General features: G+C 34.7%; 1 protein-coding gene across 14 annotated transcripts in view; it reads right to left on the minus strand.

Annotated features, from left to right (window-relative positions):
- PTPRD (protein tyrosine phosphatase receptor type D) overlaps positions 1–12,453 on the minus strand; it is a 2,167,047-nt gene that overhangs the window by 1,892,371 nt on the left and 262,223 nt on the right. For all 14 annotated transcript variants that reach the window (XM_084785035.1, XM_084785038.1, XM_084785037.1 and 11 more), the window contains exon 2: positions 9,748–9,802. The gene's annotated coding sequence lies outside the window, so the exon portion shown is untranslated. The remainder of the gene's footprint in view (positions 1–9,747; positions 9,803–12,453) is intronic.

Raw genomic sequence — 12,453 nt, forward strand, 5'->3', positions numbered from 1 at the left:
TTTAAAATCCAAAGCATTATGTAATTGTTCTTAAAACCATAGAGAGATTATTTATTGTGTTCTATTAATGTTCCAGGCAGTAGCTAGACAAGGAGATGAATATAAATAATTCCCCAGTTTCTGGGAATTGCCTGCCTAGAAGCAACAAGCAGACATAAATAGTGGACCACACATTTCCTTGATTCCAAAAAGTAACCTTTATATTTAAATTGTCTCGAAAGCAAAGTATATCATATAATAGATGGTTTTATTTCACATTAGAGTAGATTTTTCCCTGGTGGAAATTTTATACTTAAATAATAGTGTGTCGTCTTGTTCACAAGGGGTGTCCTATGAGGAGGGAAATAGCATCAATAAGGTGCTAGAGAGTAAGTGGGTCTTGCTGGTAAAGTAATGAGCGAATCTTTCAAAGCATGTTAAGGGTTGTGATTGAATAGTGATTTGTAAAGCTTGGAGCCAAAGTTCTGACTTAAAGTAGTTGTGAACAGTAAATGTCATCTTCAGGCTCTCAAGCATAAACTCAGATTATTGAGCACTGAAGAACCAACACTGAGCTTCAAAACTAGAGTCTCTAAATGATGTGGATAATATTTTCTCAGGGAAAAAGTAGAGAAATGACCTTGAAGATCGGGATGTTCAAAGCCATTGATTGCTCATCTAGTTAAGGAAATATGCATTAATCAGATGATAGCCAAATTAAGATATTTGGTTTTGTTGCATAAATAAAAAGAAAAATTAGTACATAAAAACAAAAAAAGTAAGGTTGAGGGAATCCATGTACTGTTATTACTATGCAAACACATGAAACAAGTTCTTCAGCAAAGGAAATCCAATAGATTCTATATGCTCCCTGTTCAGCAATGAGAGATCTCTACACCAGAGAGAAATAAGTGCATGTCCCAGTGTTACACAGCTAAGATGAGAGGCTGGAATGCAGAATCAGTGATGGTGAAACGTGCTTCTCCCATCAGCATAAAGCATTTCCTTTTAAATCTTTTGCTACGCAATTTAAAATTGCAACTCTTTTAAATATTGATTTCTTTTCTCGACTCTACATATAATTTCAACATATCATATGGTGAAAGGTTTATTTAATCTATATATTTTTCTATTTGTTCCTATCACTTTTGGGTAACTAAAAAACAGGATTTTATAGTTTTTGCTCATAGAATTATTCTAAAACTAGGAGTATGCCTATAACAAGGTTCTGCTGCATTTACTGAAGGAATAAATAAACAGTTTTTGGTGTTCTTTTTAAGGGGTAGGGGGTGGTATTCCAGCAAAGAACAGTAATTGGCGAGGAACCACAGCAGAGTGGGAGGTATGTTCTGAAACAGTAGTGGTTAGTGCAGTTTGCCTGAGGCTTCAGTGGGAAAAGTCACTGAGCAGAGCTCCTCCTGCCAAGGTAAGGCTGCCTTGGTTCCACACCAGCCTGTGCATTGCTCCCTCACAGTTTGTTTATAGCTTGTTCAGCAGTAGACACTGGGAAGCGGGTCAGGAAGACATCAAAGTAGCTGCACTGTTCATATTTTGTTCTCCCTTTGGCAGCTCTTTGCACTGCTTCCTGCTGACACTACAATTTCAGCAATTTAATGATACCATTGTTTCTGAGAATGACACAGAAAGAGACACCTCCAGCCACTTAATTGGGGGCCCTGATAAAGTAGAGTCTGCTGTTTACTAACGTCCTTTTTGGTGTGTGTGTGTGTGTTTATGTGTGTGTGTGTGTGTGTGTGTGTGTGTGACAGAGAGAGAGAGAGAGAGAGAGAGAGAGAGAGAGAGAGAGAGAGAGAGGAAAAGGTTTACTTCTATTTAAAAGGATAAGCTCTTACAAAGCAATTTTAAATTTAAGCAACACAATTAAGGTCTGCTATTTTCTACAGCACACACTAAGAGTCCCTTGAGAAGCTCACTTTTAATCACTGCAAAGATGTTAATGAAATTATTAGTCTCTGCTTATGCTGCCCTTAGGTCAACGCAATTTTACTTTTCATACCAATTCTATACCATTTTATGTCATTTTTTGCTAGTGTTCTGCTGTTCCAAATACGTTTATAAAAGTCTGTTCCTCTGTGCATTTCAGATCTGCTGTATCTACTTTTGGCAACAGAGTTGTGGAACGGACTTCTGTATACTGAGATTGGACAGCTTTGCAACATTTGAACTGTCTCAATTACAGTCACAGTTATATATGCTTTTATTTAAAGACATTTCTATGTGCATGACAAATTCTAACCAAGATGGTTACAAATTTTCTTCATCTTAATTATGAAGATGCAAAATGATACTGAGGTAACAATAAAGTCTACTTTACATGGACAAGCATGCAAATATTACTTAGGGTATTGTGGTATTAAAGTCAAGACATAAGCAAGTTGTATATTATACCCAGGGTGCTATAAATTTAAGAAAAGAAGAGCCTGAACACAGGTCTTCAACTTAGTTAGAAGAATAGATTATTAAAATAATTTATGTAATGATCATTTAATAATCCTAAATCAAACTTTAATATCTAAATTTCCTCCATCATATTAACATAATAAGGAAGAAGAATTAAATTACCACATGATATATGCAGAAAGCATTTGAAAAACCAAAGAATTGCATTAAAAATAAAACATATGAATGAATTAAATAAATGGAGAAGCTTCTTCCTGGTAAATAATATTCATTAGAAATCTAAATGAGAACGTTTAATGGGTAGGATCTGGTATACTTCTAACATCATAAAGAATGTGAGGGTGTTCTTGCTCACCACTCCCTTGAAGTCATGCTGGTGGTGCTCGCTCATAGAATAATACTTGCAAAAAGAATTAAAGGGATAATTGAAGATGTGTTTGCATTAGGTAATTAAAGCATCTCTGAAAACATACAGGAGTAATCAACACCAATGACATTGAAACTCCAGAAACTGATAAGCAATGAGGACAAGATTTCAGGATACAAAGCTGTAAAACAAATCAAATATCATTCCACATGACATAAATAAACAAATTTAACTTACATTAAAACAAATTACACATTAGCATACAACGTAATTAAATCACTTAGTATCAGTTTAACAAAATATGAACAAAAACTATGAAACTCTGATTAGAGCAGTTGAAAATAATGATTCTGGAGACAATCCATGTTCAATGGTAGGAAGATATCATATGGTTAAGAAACAAGTGTCAAAATTTATCTGTTTTAATGTCTAAAAAAAAAGCTTAAGAATATATTTCTCAACCCTCAGCAGAGAAGATTCTTCTTGAAATAGATGGTAATTAATGCAGGGATCCACGACTGGACAACATGCAGTGATTGAGAGACTTTGGAGCACTCAGCCATAAATGGGATGTCAAATCCCTCCACTCAAGGCCCAGGGATCTATGAGGAAAAGGGGTGGAGAGGTTATAAGATCCAGAATTTGTGGATAACTCCTAGGAAAGAGCAATTTCTAGACTTGACAAGGCTGATGTAGATATGAACTCACAGAAACTGTGACAACACGCACCAGACCTGCTGCACACCTCAAGGCAGATGTATATCCAGTGGAGAGGAGGAACTTGACATGATGTAGCACCTGTAGCCAAGAATATATTTGCTATTGATGGCCACTGGGAGAGGGACAACACCTTTTCTTCAATGAAGTGAAAATACACTCGTTATATCAAGGGCAGGGCAGGACCATTCTCAGAGGTAGTCGTTGGGCACAAATTAGACTCTTTTTTTTTTTTTTTGGTGGCTATTTTGTTTCTTTTTTAGGAGAAACATGAAGTTGGGGGAAGTGAGGGGGAACTGGCAGAAGTTGTGGATTGGGAATATTTATGATAAAATAAAGTATATGAAAATTTCAATGAATAAATCAAAATTAAAAGAAGAAATTATTTAGAACCAAATTCACTTGATCATGATGAACTTAAAAAGATTTAGAAATGATATTGGAAGGACAAGTAGTAGAAAATGGGGAGAGAATAAGAAAAGGGTAAGTGGGGGTGCATTTGTTCAAACCGTGTTTCACATATGTATATAAATGTCAAATAATAAGATTCAGAAAGATTAAAAAACTCATAAAATGGAAAGCAAAAGTTAACATAATGAATATAGAGCAGCAGAGACACTAATTTGTTGTTGATAAGAATTAAAAATTGAACATTATTTTTAAATTGAACATTATCTTTGGAAGATAATTTGGTGTTTTCTGAAAAATATTAAAAATAACATTATAAACTTTATTTATCTAGGAAACTAACAACTGTATGTTCATATAATGATCTTCATACAAATTAATTATATTTGCTAGAACTTGAAACAATCAAGTTCCTTTAAAATGTGAATGTATAAACTGTGATATAGACAAATTATGACCTATAGTTTGGCACTTGAAAGGATTGGGCTATACAAATCATAAAAAAGGAAATTTAAATATATTGCTAATGATGATACATCAGTCTTAGAATACTTTATATTGTAGGGTTAAAAGTAGATGATATTCTGAAAAAAGAAAAAGCTATGGAAACCCAACAAAAAACAAAAATCCTCACTTGTTGCCAAAAATCACAGGAGAAAAGGGATAAAGGCAAAGAACACAGAAATTTAGGGCTGAAAACATACTGTGTACAAACTGTAATGGTCTTTATGTCACGGTACATTTGTACAGATTAAGGTAAACAACCCAAAGAGTAAACACCAAGAGTAATCAGCAATGACCTCTTGGATTGAACTTTGAACTTTGGAAGACAATGTTCATCAGTGTTTATTAAACATAACAAATGCACCTTTCTGCTAGGCTCTGATAATGGTCCAAATTGAGGTAGGAGAAGTATCAGGGCTTCTTTACCATTTAATTTTGGTGGAAACTAAAGACTCTTGTAGAAATGTCTTTTAAAAGGAAGCCCTTCTGTTAAAATGGTGCTTTGTCTCTGCTGCAGAGCATCCCTACTACTGCTCTCCTCTTAATCAACTCCTAGGAAAGGCTCCTTTTCTATAGTCTCAGATGATGTAAATTAAACCAGTCACTATCTTAATATGTCAGAAATTACAATATGAAATCTTCATAGGTATCTTTTTTCTGTCAAGTTTGTCCAAAAGTCCACGGGTAAATACAGTAATCAAGGCCAGTAAAAAAGTGACTCTCTCTAATAATACAGCATGTAAGAGACCATTCACTGTGATGTTTTTATTAAGCTAAGCACGGTAATGTCATTTATGAACTAGAGTGTTCAAGCCTGTAGTGGCTGAAATTAGGTGGAGACCAAAATAGAATCCCAAAATCTGAAAGATGATTAGTAAGTAGTCAGAGGAAGGGAACAGAAAGTAAAAGAAGTCTTGAAAAACAAAAGTTTTCTTTTTTTTTCTTTCTTCTTTCTTTCTTTTTTTTTTTTTTTTTTTTTTTTGCAAATAATCACAGTATGGGAAACATATGGCAGATCACATGCGGGAGGTTTTCATGGGCTATGGAACCAGATATCAAATTTTGCTTAGGTGGCATTGGCCTGAGTTCACATCCAATTAAGAGCATAACATAGAAAAGAACAGATCAGCAAGAATGGGTGCTCTAACATCCAAGAAGAGTACTCCTAATATAGAAATCTTGGAGGCTAAAAGCCAAGAGAATGAAGAAAGAGAAGTGCAGGCATTCTTTATCATATGAGGAAAAGTCAGCAAATAACGAAAGGAAAGGCACTGTTCAGAGCTAAATCTGAAAGAAGAAAATAATGCCACTCCAGAGAAATGGTAAATGAATCTAATGTTCAATTTGGGAGCTGTACGAGGGCTACATTGTGAGCTACAGTTGAAGCTGGAGAACAGGACAGCAGGAATCAAGCACTTCACTACAGACACAGAGACGCAGTTTTCTAGGTGTGAAATGAAGAGATAAGAGTGAGGAGACTTTGAATCTTCAGATGTACCTTGCCAAGTAACCTGGCATACAGACACAGCATGAGCAAATACTGAACTTCAGCAGAGTGTTGAGTCACTGTCTTCCAGTTTTACAATATATAGTATAGACAGGACTAAGGGACAGAAATATTTGGAAAGCTGTTCAAGGTCCATCAAAGCCAAGTACCAGAGCCACATATCCACCTATGTTGTTTTTTCCAGAATCCATGCTCTGGGCCAATGAGTCAAAATGTCTTCAACATTATAAAGATAGCTTTCATCTTAAAATACATTTTCAACATCCTAGTCGTTGTAAACCATGTAACACTGAAAAATGCATTACTTATCTTTGCTGAGAAAGCTATAAATATTTTATCTCATTTTTCATATCAGATATTAAAAAGGCAAGATTAGTTTTTATCTTTTATCACAGGAACCTCATTCCATTTTGAATTGAGGAGCTGATGAACAATATATAAACAGAAGAGTGTAGTGGAACACCGGTAGGTCTTTCTATGTACGCCAAAGCCAAGAAAGGAAATATACCAGGAGTTTGTGCTTTGCCTGAGTTCCTGTAAAAACTCACTCTTTGTGAAACAAGCGACATTTATGCATGTGGGGGAATTATTTTTGAGACATCTGACTGAAATTTAATGTTAGATATTTATCTATTTTATTATAACCTTTTTACTGACAGTACTTTTACAAAAAATGAATGAAACAAAAAGAAAACCTTTCAATAACAAACTAACATAATCCACCAATATCTATGGAAGGTGATAGGCAAGTACAATAGTATGGAGTATTCACATCAAACTTTCACATGATTGGCCTATTTGACTTTTATTACAGCCATAGATAAAGTTGTAGTGCTCTCTTCTTTTTCCACCTTGATCTCATCCTTTCATTATAGTCATGAATAAATAAAATGTCAGATTTATATATAGAATTTGCTTGAATACCCCCTAGATCAAAGTGGTCCTTTCTTAAAGAGAAGAACTGTTAATATGCATCAGTAATATCTCTGATGGCAGTGCATTGCTTTAGAGAGAACTTTGTCCTTGTTGAGTAGGAGAAAATTTGAGATTTGATATAGGATGTACATCTTTAATATATATAATGTAAAATTATATATAATAAATAACTTTTAAGAATTTACAGGATGAACTGAGGAGGTATATATGACATAGTAAAAAGGTAAAAAGGGGCTAAGTCTGGTGTTTCAAGGCTCTAACACTTGCTCTCAGGTAGGAAGATGATCAGGAATTATGAAAGCCAGTCTTGTCTACGGAGCAATGTAAGACCAACTTGAACTATACTTGAGCCTATTTCAAAAACTAAATAAAATAATATGATGTAAAAGCTAATTCACAGATGTAGATTCAACTGAATCATAAAGTGGGGTGGGTCTTGTTCAAAATTTCACTCATTCCTTTAAATATCACTATTAGGGAACCTCAGGACATTGGGAGTATTAATGAATAAAAGGCCTATGGTACGTACTAAACAATAAAAGTGGTGTTGAGGAATTAAAAAGAGACTTTCCATTGGAGACCAAGTTCTGTTGTATTGAGCATTTGGTTAGAGGCTGTCTTAGCTAGGGTTACTATTACTGTGAAGAAACACTATTACTAATGCAACTTGGGAGAAAAGGGTTTATTCAGATTAGCTTCTATGTAACAGTTTACCATTAAAGGAAAAAAGATCAGAAACACAAGCAGTTTAGCAAACTGGATGTAGAAGCTGATGCAGAGGCCATAGAATATTGCTGGTAACCAGCTTGCTCCCTATGGCTTGCTCAACCTGCTTTCTTATAGGACCCAGAACCAACTGAGCAAGGATGGTCCCACCCACAGCAGGCTGGGCTCTCTCCCATCAATCCCTAATTAATAAGATGCCCTACAGACTTGTTTCCAGCCTGATCTTATGGAGGCTCTGCCCTCTTCAATAACTAGCTTGTGTCAAGTTGACATAAAACTAGCCAGTACAGGAACTAATCAATAAGATCTTTACTGCATGTTACAACAAAGCAGTTGGTTTTTTGTTTTGGTTGCTAAATAAGTTTTACTTGATAACAATTTTTTGTGGGTGCTGTTTTTTGTTAACCCAGCCAAGTACATTATATTAACAGATTCATACTATTTTGGTTTGGCCCTAGGGTACATATTAAGCAAATGCTCCTTGCTGTTGCCTCTTCAGAAGTACACATTTCAGGTAAACAGAGAACTCCCAAATCCAAGGGTATCCTTTTCTAAAAACTTCGTTAGAAAGAGATAATATTCCAGGGAATAAAATGTATTATTTTTATCACATGTGTCATATTTCAAGGTACAAGGGTAAACCAGAAAGCTGTCATTTATTAATACAACAGATATATATGAAGGGCAACTGGAAAGAATGGTACTTGATCTCTAACTTACTAGAGAACTGAGCAAGGCTGAAAAGAATGTTCAGTAGTTAAGAACACTTACTAATGTTCCAGAAGATGTGAGTCTGGTACCTATGACCTATATAATGTAGCTCACAATTTCAGCTCCAGGAGATCTAAAACACCGTACTCTAGCTTCTGTGGGTACTTCCACACTCTTATGGCCAACTCTCTATCTTAAATACACTAACAGACATAAATAATAATAAATTTTAAAGAAAACAAAAAGAAATCTGAGCAAATGTAATTTCTTGGGAGTTGGATGCCCTGTTATGCTTAGCAAACCAATGTTGAAAACGTTACTTTCACACCTCAAACTACTTTGTCTTAAGAACTGATGCTCACCATTTAGTAAACACAGCACTTTTACAGCAAGGCACAGCACTGATTATTTACTAACCAGAAAAATATAATGCACCTTCAACATTTTTCTGCATAAACTTCAGGACAACTATTTTGATAAAACACACCACTCTTTCTCACCACATCTTTCATTTAGTCTAGTCTCCATCTCAATTTATTTTCACTTCTATGATTCTTTGTCTTTCTCTCAAAATAAATTGATTTTTATCTAACTATACATACATATATATATATATATATATATATATATATATATATATATATATATATATATATTCTCATGCAGTTCAAAATCTCAATTGCTTCTTTAAACAAATTCTGTTGTTGTATATAGGGTAAATTAAAGGCCTACTTTTAGAAATGTTCCTTCCACTTAATTTGATAACCTCTGAGTCTCTGCTTGTGGTGCACTTATGTACATATGTTCCCAGCATTTCCTTTTCCATTTTAAAGACATCATTATATCTAGTATTTTTATGGCAACAAGGTTTTATACAGTTGCTATTTTGGGAGCAAAACAAGAACACAGAAGTCTTAGAGGTTGTACAGTGTCAACTCATGTTGAGCTCTCATTCTCTAGTTCAGCACCTTGATACATGTGCTACAGGAGAGTGTTATAATGCAATAGGCTAGCCAATTTCAATGATTACCATTTTTGTCATTGCTTCAAAGTTACAAAATGAGACAATGACACACACTGACATCTTTGAAGCCTTAGAGATAAAGAGCTATTATGTAGCTCTGACATTAAGTACTTCTACAAACCACCAACCATCTAAGAGCCTTGGTTTATTATGAGGTTTAAATAAGAGTAATCTCCTTAAGTTCCTGGACAGAAAGTTCTCATCATGTTAATGACTTGCTTTTGATATACTATCTCATCATCCATGCATTCCTTCTAAGAGATATTTGATTCAGTGGAAAATAGCAAGAAACAATACAACTTGTTCAAATGTAGTGCTGCTACACCAATATAATAGATAATGGGAATGGATATTTTTAATTATCTTAACTGAAATGAGAATTATAATTTTACAAAGAGAGGAATTCAATAGGAGAATGATTTAACTTTATCTAAAGATATTACTTACTATTTACGTGATTTTGAGATAGGTCCTTTACTTCTTTGATTCTTCATTTCTTCACCTGCAAATATTAGGACATTATACTAGGTCTGTGTTCTTCTGAAATCATTAAATAAGTTCATTTATTTACTTATTCTGTGAATGAAAGCTAACTCAGATTTAAAACATGAAAGCATTACAAGTAGAAAAGCTCTGAATGAGGAAAAATAATTAGTCTCCCATTTTTTCTCAAGTCTTCCCTAATACTTGAGATGTAAATAGGTTAAGAGAAGATTTTCTGCAGCTCTGGTAGCTGGTCAGCCACTTAACCCTACTAAGTATGCATGCATATGTGCAGGTGTGTGTGTGTGTGTGTGTGTGTGTGTGTGTGTGTGTGTGTGTGTGTTTACATGCCATGAAGCACAAAAGCTAACCTATGCATTCTTGGAACAGAAGAGTCTTGGAAGCTACATTTTTTGGAAAACTTAAAATTTCTTAGAGGAATTCTACTATTCCAATGCATACAGAAGAAAATATAGCCGTTATTTTAATAGTTAATAATATGAATAAATGAACGTGATTAAAATTGGTGTTTTATAGTTTAGCAGATAAATTTGTTACTATGCTCATGTAAATCCACTATGTACCACCTTCAACATTACTAAAAATGTCAAGACTTCTGCCACACTGTGGAATGTTTAGCATAAAAATCTAATGCAAAATGTTTAGAATATGCTTTGGAGTCAGATAGATGACTTTTAACATTTCCATGGAGTTTTTGGAAATTTATATCTCTAAGCATCTGGTTACTTATAAAAGGCAGATGATTATGATTATATTTATCTTCCTCTTTTGCCTCTTCTTTGTAATTATTGAATAATATGTGTTATAAGAAAACACTAGTTATACTGAGTACACAAATAATATTTTCACAGCTCTGAATCTAATTCTCTACACAATGACAATTCCTTGGGCACAGAGTGCTAACAACTCAGCTTTTTAATGGCTTCTTGCACAGTGGTTTCTGTTTCTAACCTTTTGAAGCTGTTAAAACAAAGTCAAATAATGATACTGCTGTGACAAAAGTGTATGCTAGAATCAATAGATTGTGCTTCTTGGAGTAAATGGCAATTAAAGTGGGTAGTGCTTGATTGCCTGACAGTAGGTAGTCTTTCTGGCACAAACAAACTGAAGCCTCAGTCTGCTTCATAAACTAATTAGTATGAACTTCACATGCATCCCATCAAGGAACCATTCATTGATATTGACTCCTGTCTTCATCATGATTAGTCCTTGAATTTGTCTTTTGTCACTTACTGGTAACCAGTCTATTGTTTGTGTATTCCCATTTATAAGAAAATTTTCAACGTTGTAGAATAAGAATATACTTATCATATTTCTAAGTGATCATTACAACAATTGTGAAATTTCAGCATTGCCTCAAGACTTTCAACTTTTCTATGCACTTAATACAATTATTCATGAACTCAGAAGTGGAAAAGCCAACTATAAGATAGTGAAAGATTCTAGTTACTGAATATTTCCCCTTGGTCTTTTAGCATTTGGAATAGCTCATCTCGACTATCAGAGCAGCGCATACCTGCTTCCATCCCCACTCTCGTTACAGGGACATACATGTATTTTGCTTCTGCTCATTCTCATCATCACCTGTGCTCAATCATTGTTTTCATGACTGTCCTTATAATGGACATATAATGGAATGTGGTTTTACTTAACTTTTGTGACTAATATTTCTTTTCTAAAATTGATTACGTTATATATTTACTTTACATCCCCATCACGGTTTCCCCTCTCTCCTCGCTTCCTACGCCCTCTTTCTCATCTCACCTCCCTCTCCACATACCCTTCCTCCCCTTCTCCTCAGAAAAGGGCTGTCCAATGGGTATCCACCAGCCTTGGCATATCAAATTGCAATAACAGCTTATAGAAACTGATGCAGAGACACATAGCCAATCATAGCTTGTGCAATTCTGTAGAAGGGGAAGGAAGGGTTGAAGGAGCCAAGGGGGTCAAGGACACCATACACACACACACACACACACACACACACACACCAAAAACAAAAACCTACAGAACTAATTAATCTGGGCCCTCAGTAGGTCATAGATTGCCAACCAGAGAGCATGAATGGATGGACCTAGGCCCTCTATACACATGTAACAATAGTGCAGCAGAGCTTCATGGGGCACTTTAAAGCAGGAGCAGGGGTTATCTCTGATTGCATTAGTTTTTTTTTATTTCAATTTTAATTTTCTCTCTTTTACATATATTATTACACTTTATTACACATATTTACAACAAACCACCTACAGTAAGAAGAACCACGAAACAATCAGGAATTATATAAATGTTACATTCATAGTGTTTTGGCTCTTTGTATTTGGCATCCTTAAAGAGAACATCTTTCTTATCTTGGTGTGTCTAAACTTCTAAATTTAAATCAATATCTATCACTTGAGATTCTATGTAAGAGAGAATGTTGGTATCTTATTACATCCAAATAAAATTACTGAATTATATTTATAGTAAGATAATAGACAAGCAAAAGGGTAATAAGACCAATATGTTAGGAGATTTGAAGAGGCAATAAAGTTGAGACAGTTAAAGAAGGCTATGAGTTATCTATACCTTAAATATATAGGGATTTCTTTGAGTCCCCTTTGGTTATTAATTTAACAAGCTGTAACTCAGGGCTTTATGTGGTCATTTCTG

This window comes from Acomys minous (assembly GCF_964271855.1).
Source record: "Acomys minous genome assembly, chromosome: 1".
Classification (NCBI taxonomy): Eukaryota; Metazoa; Chordata; class Mammalia; order Rodentia; family Muridae; genus Acomys; species Acomys minous.